The 6000-nt window shown below is 49.4% G+C and overlaps 1 pseudogene; it reads right to left on the bottom strand.

The window, feature by feature from the left end:
- Nucleotides 1-4285: 4285 nt before the first annotated feature.
- LOC102479369 (myosin light polypeptide 6-like) lies at nt 4286-5167 on the bottom strand (annotated as a pseudogene).
- Nucleotides 5168-6000: the final 833 nt, after the last annotated feature.

The raw sequence follows: 6000 nt of genomic DNA, 5'->3' as shown, positions 1-6000 counted from the left end.
AAAGAATACAGATCCCACCTGGCTCCCTTCCATGGGACCCAGCCCTGGCCACAGGAAGTCATGTGCAGGAGTTGGTGTGGGCAGCCCCAGCCCAGGGCTCAGCCCACACCAAACACCAGGCATGATGGTGAACCTTCAGATGATTCTCCTCCCAACTTGGAATCTTCCAGCTGGGGCTCCAGATCATGCCATGCTCTGTCCCAAATCTTAATCTTTAGCAACTGTGAGGCAAGAGTGGGTATTGCTGTTTGAAGCCCCTGTGTCTTGTGATTTGTTACACAGTAACAGTGTAATTGAACAGGTCTGCATTTGAGTGAATCATGTTTGTTGAATCATTGTCACCCAAGGCCTGACCCTTGGTGCTCAATTAGTAGTATTGTATGAATGAATGAATGGACTCTGGCAGGCCACAGTTCCAGTCTGACTTAGCAGTCAGCATTCTGGCCTTTCCTTCATCCTTTCCCCATAGTTCCACTGCTATCCTGGAACCTAGGCAGTTCCCTTGACATCTCTGGGCCCTGATGCCACCAACGCAGCAGCCCACCCCCGAACTACAAGCTGTTACTGCCTGAGCTCCTGGGAATTGGGATTTCTGGTCCTTGCATCCTCATTGCTGGTACTGAGCGTACTCACTGATCCACGTGCTTGGTCGTTCTGTCTTCATCATAGGTCCATGAAGTCAGCCATTAGTATCATCACCCCAATTCACATAAGAGGACACTGAGAGAAAAAGAAGGAACAAGTACTAATAAATACTAAAAAGTTCATGGGAAATGTGTATTATGCAAAAACGGAAAAAAATTGGTGTCAAAATAAACTCACAATTTAATTTCACTTTTCCATTCATTTTTTGAAGGCCCCACAAAAAAGTGGGGATTTGAATTTGGGTCTTCTAATGCCAAACACAATTTTATTTAACAATATTAAGAGTCAGTAGATGGCATGGTGGTTAAGGCACTGGACACTCCCACATGGCTGACCACGGTTCAAGTCCTGGACCTGGTGGCTTGCTCTCTCACTTTCCCTCTCTCTCTGATCAAATTAAAATAAATGAATGGATAAATAAAATTAAAATAAATTCTTTTAAAAATAGTATAACATAATATCAGGTCATTGGAAAAGTCATGATGTAACTTTTTTCTATGCAAAAATGTACCATGACTTTCCTGATGACCTAACAGCTTTTTTTTTTTTTTTTTTTTTTTTGAGAGATTTTCACTATAGGGCACGTGCGCTCGCCAGACAGAGAGAGACATAGAGACAGAAAGCGAGAAATCACCCCCCGGGGGGATGATCACGCCGCAATCCCTTCTCCTCCATTCTCCTTTCGGGATCTTGGGCACGCACGCACACGTGCCCAGCGTGAGTTTTAAGCCACTGGGTCCGGGACCCGAACCGCGGTCGACTACGTGGGAGTCCAGCGACATAGCCATTACGCTAACTGCTGGTTCCCATAACCTAACAGCTCTTAAAAAATTAATTCTAACTGGTATATAGCTATAATATGTCAATACAGAATTTTTTTAATGTAAAAATAAAAAAAGAGCAAAATAAATGGAAAGCTAAAGTTTTTCAACTTTGGAGCTGATAATTGCGTTATCACCTCAATTTCTCTTGACTTGGCCCTGCCTTTCCTCTTCCCCACTGCATGCACTCAGCCATGTGAATTTGCACAGTACCAGGAGCGATCAGAGTTTTGTCCCACACATATATATACACACACACACACACATTATATGTATGTAATACATATGTATGGATGCATATATATGTATGTATGAATGCATATACACATATACTATATATAAATGTGTGTGTATATAATTTTATATATCTATATATATGTATATGTATGTGTGTGTGTGTGAATATATATATATATATAAATTTTGCTCTAAGGCACATGTGTTCGCCAGAAAAAGGCAGAGAGAAAGTGGGAAATCACCCCGGGGGATGACCACATCACGATCCCTTTTCTACTATCCTCTCAGGATTTTGAGCACACATGCACTTGTACATGGTGTTTTTTTCAAGCCGCCAGGTGGGGACTCAAGCAGTGTGGTTGATCATGTGCAATCCACCCGCCTTAATCTTCACACCACTGGCCCAAGGGCTTTGTCTTCTGATCATCACACAACTTGGGGAAGTCCACTGGGGTGGCAAGGGTTATTCTGCCATCCTGCAGAGGCCTCCACTCCCCCTCTCCTTGCCTCAGTCCCTGCACATACCCTGGCATGAAACGCCTTAGCAGGGAATGCCAAGAGTGGACCAGAGGTGAGTGGGGCCAGGGCTCTGCTCAGGTGGTCTGGGATGGAAACGTGAAGCCCACTGCCCAGGCTGCAAAGGGGAGAAGGGAAGAGCAACAGCTTCCCCTTGCACAGCCCGTGTCTGCTCCTTTCAGGTGACTTACCAACCCTCGAAGCTTCAGTTCCATCCAGGCTTCTCAGGCCCCCCTGAGTGACAGCCATCTCTTCAGTGAGCTCTGACCGGTGTGAGAAGCCGTGAGCCATAGACGATGGCTCTTCAGGCCTCCCAGCAGCTCTCTCTCCCTGCCTTCAGAAGCTAGAGGCTGATGAGAGCTCTACTCCCACTCCCACCCATCCAACTTCTGCACCTCTTCCTCTCCTTCAAGCACAACCCAGCACCCAGCACCTCAGTCTCACTAGGAAAGCCCTTTCTAGTTGATGCTCCCACTTCAACAGCTACTAAAACTGCCCTTGACATTGGAGATTCTGCATGTTACTCTGTCCCCAGTTGGTTCACATGAATAGGTCTCCTCTTTCCAGCTAAATAGGAATTCTAGCCAGAATCACAGGCTAAGAAGGTGGAGGGAGCAGGGATTGCACTGTGAGATTGTGGAGGGTGCTTTTCTTTCCCTTTGTCTTTCATTGAGGAAATAAACTGAAGAAAAAGAACAAAGCAGTGATCCTTAACTTTGGTACACAAGATTCATGGGAAGAAAGTTTAAAAAAAAAAAAAAAAAAATCTTAGAAGCTCAGGTCTCCCCTAGACCAAATAGTTCAAACCTCTAGAGGAAAAAAATCCAGAACCAGGACATTAACCCCCACCAAGAGTGCAAGCACTCATCAGAGACAGAGAGGAAAAGTGAAACATCACCCACTGGGGGATTGTCATGCTGCGACCCCTTCTCCATTTCTCTCTAGAGATTTTGGGCATGCACATACATGCACCTGGCAAGATTTGCCAGGTCCGGGACATGAACTGTGCAGCCAGCCACATGGGATCTGGCACCTTAACCTCCACGCCACCTGCTAGCCCCAAGAATCAGGACTTCTTAGTCTCCTGTTGATTCCAAGACATAGCCAAGGTTGAGAACCACAGCTTCAGACCTCTGGAGCCTGCCACAAACACTAGGTCATTTGGGCCTCCTGTCTGCCCTGAAAAGGTCATGGGACAGGTATTACCCTGTTGTAAGAAGGGAAAGTTGAGGTTGAGAGGTACTGCCATGTCATTGCTGCCAGCAGGATGGGGCCTTGGGGCCAGGGTCTGCACCCTGGGTTTTCACTACTGCCTTAAGTTGTTGTGGTCACTGAGGGCCACAGAGGCAGCACGGTTCCCAGACCTCCTGCCCTGACACAGTCACTGTGGAGTTGGGTGGGCCAGGCTCAGGGAGCTGGGCATGGAAGGCTTAGTACACACAGAAGAATGTTTGGCCTTGCACCGTCCCCCAGCTGCATGCACTCTTCTGAGGTTGGAGGACTTTCCTCTGGGGCCCAGCCAGTTGGCTTTGTGGGTGCCCGGAAGGCAGGCTGGTGGGACCACACTACGGAATGGTTGAATCAAGGAGACAGCCTCAGGCCACAGCCCCCTCCTTCCTGGGGCCCCTATTAGTCATGAATGCCTTGGCTTCAGCTTATCTAGGCTGATAACCAACTGGTTTATTCCTGGTGACCTTGGGGGTCACTAGGATTCTGGACTTTCAGCTTTAAGGCCTGAGTTGGTTTCTTACCTTCTCCACCCTGCCCCCAGGTTGTGGGTGACACGTTCTTCCTCACAGGATCTTGTGCCTTGCCTCCTCCTACTTTAGTCATGGTGGCAGCTGCTTGAGGGCCTATGAGTCTGTGGCATCACTGGCCTGGTCACAGCTTTGTTAGACCTCTGTAGCCATGTCTGGACGTGGCTGAACTCATGTGGCCTCCTGCAAGCTATTTACCCAATAGCTACTGAACACCTACTACACACACAGGATGTGCAAAGGTCCCTGCAATGAGGAACAACTACCATTACCCAGGAGACATACAGTACTATATGTTGGGGGGGGGAATTCCTGGAAGGGACATGGGATTGTGCGGGTGTCTATGGCACATACTAAAGGAAAAATCTTTTTGTTGGGGGGGGGGCAGAGTGAGTTTATGTGGTGAATGCTGACAGCAAACAAGATGGGAAAGGTGCTGTGACCAGAGAGCCTGGGACACTTTGGGACTAGATAGAGTCTCACACAGGGAAAGGTACAGGGTTCTGGGGTACTGGGCATGTCTTCAGCCATTCAGTACCATACAGATGATCTCTTCAGAGTTGATACAACCATTGCTGTCCTCATGCCCTGCTGCCAGCATCTCTACTTCTTCCTCTGTCATCTTCTCCCCCAATGTGACAAGGACATGCCAGATTTCAGCACCCATGACGGTGCTGCTCCCTTCCTTATCAAACACCCTAAGGCCTTCAATGTAATCCTCATAGGTGCCCTGGTCCTTCTCTTCGCCACTGTCTGCAGCATAGGCAGGAAGTGCTCAAAATCTAGCACCTTCACATTCGTCTCGTCACTCTTGGGGTTCCCCAGGACCTTGAGCACTTCGGCTTTGGTGGGGTTTTGGCCCAGGGCCCTCATCACGTCCCCACACTGGCTGTACAGGATCTTGCCATCCCCTGTCCAAACAGCTGGAAGGCCTCCTTGAACTCTGCGGTCTGGTCTTCGGTGAAGTCACACATCTTGAGTGCTCAGCTCTGTGGGACCTTTCCTGCAGTAATGCTAGAGGAAAAATCTTCTGCAAAGGTGCAGCCGTGCAAGAGCCAAGCATGTTCCAGGAAGGCCTAGCAGTCCAGGAATGATGAGCATGGACAGGGCTGGTGGAGGGAGGGGGCCAGGGGAGGCTGCAAGGCAGAGAGGGCTGGCCTGCCACATGAAGGTAGATACTCAGCAGCAGCCCCAGCCAGTGAGGATTGCCCACTGCCCGAGGATTAGGCTCCTTCTCAAACTAGACGGGAGACTTCTACCCCCAGCCCTAGCTAATCTAGGGTAGTGGGTCCCCTAGGGCAGAGAAGTTCACAGGGACAGCCAAGTCTTGGTTGACGTCCTTGTGTTATAGGAGTTGTTCTTACCCACATCTGGGCAGCTTCCAACGTCCAGCTACACTCCAGGCCAATTCATCAGAATGGGGTGAGGTAAGACCTATATATATAGGGGTATTTTCAAAGCTCCCAAGGGGATCCCAATGTAGGACCAAGACTGAGAACCCTATGCTAGAGACCTAGGGATGGGACCCAGGAGGGCTGCTCACAGAGAGGCCCTATGGTGGGGAGAAGCACACACCTGCTAGACTCCTCTCCCACCCCATCTCCCTCCTTCCCCGCCCCATCTCCCTCCTCCCCCTCCACTTCTCCCTCCTCCCCCTCCACATTTCCCTCTTCCCCACCCCATCTCCCTCCTCCCCTACCCCATCTCCCTCCTGACCCATGTGCCACATAAGTGAGAGAACACGAAAGGGAAGGGGCAGGACTGACCGCATTTGGAGGTATTACTCTCCATGCCTGTTTGCAATGCAATGTGTGTCTTTGGGCTGAGGTAAAGACTGAAGGGGAGTCCTAGAGAGTAGAACTAGATGGGGCCTTGCGGGTCATATTTGGTCATATTAATTTCCCAGAGTCAGTCAGTATTTAACAGGGTACTCCAGATCTATGAACCCAAATTTGCAGTTGCTCCCTCCGGAGTACCGCAAGCCTTGCCCCAGTGGTATTCTGGGCAGACTAGCCACAGATGAG

The sequence above is a fragment of the Tupaia chinensis genome, unplaced genomic scaffold, assembly GCF_000334495.1.
Source record: "Tupaia chinensis unplaced genomic scaffold, TupChi_1.0 Scaffold000624_1, whole genome shotgun sequence".
Classification (NCBI taxonomy): domain Eukaryota; kingdom Metazoa; phylum Chordata; class Mammalia; order Scandentia; family Tupaiidae; genus Tupaia; species Tupaia belangeri.
The sequence above is the reverse complement of the archived record's forward strand: the minus strand, read 5'-3'. Positions and strand labels throughout refer to the sequence as shown.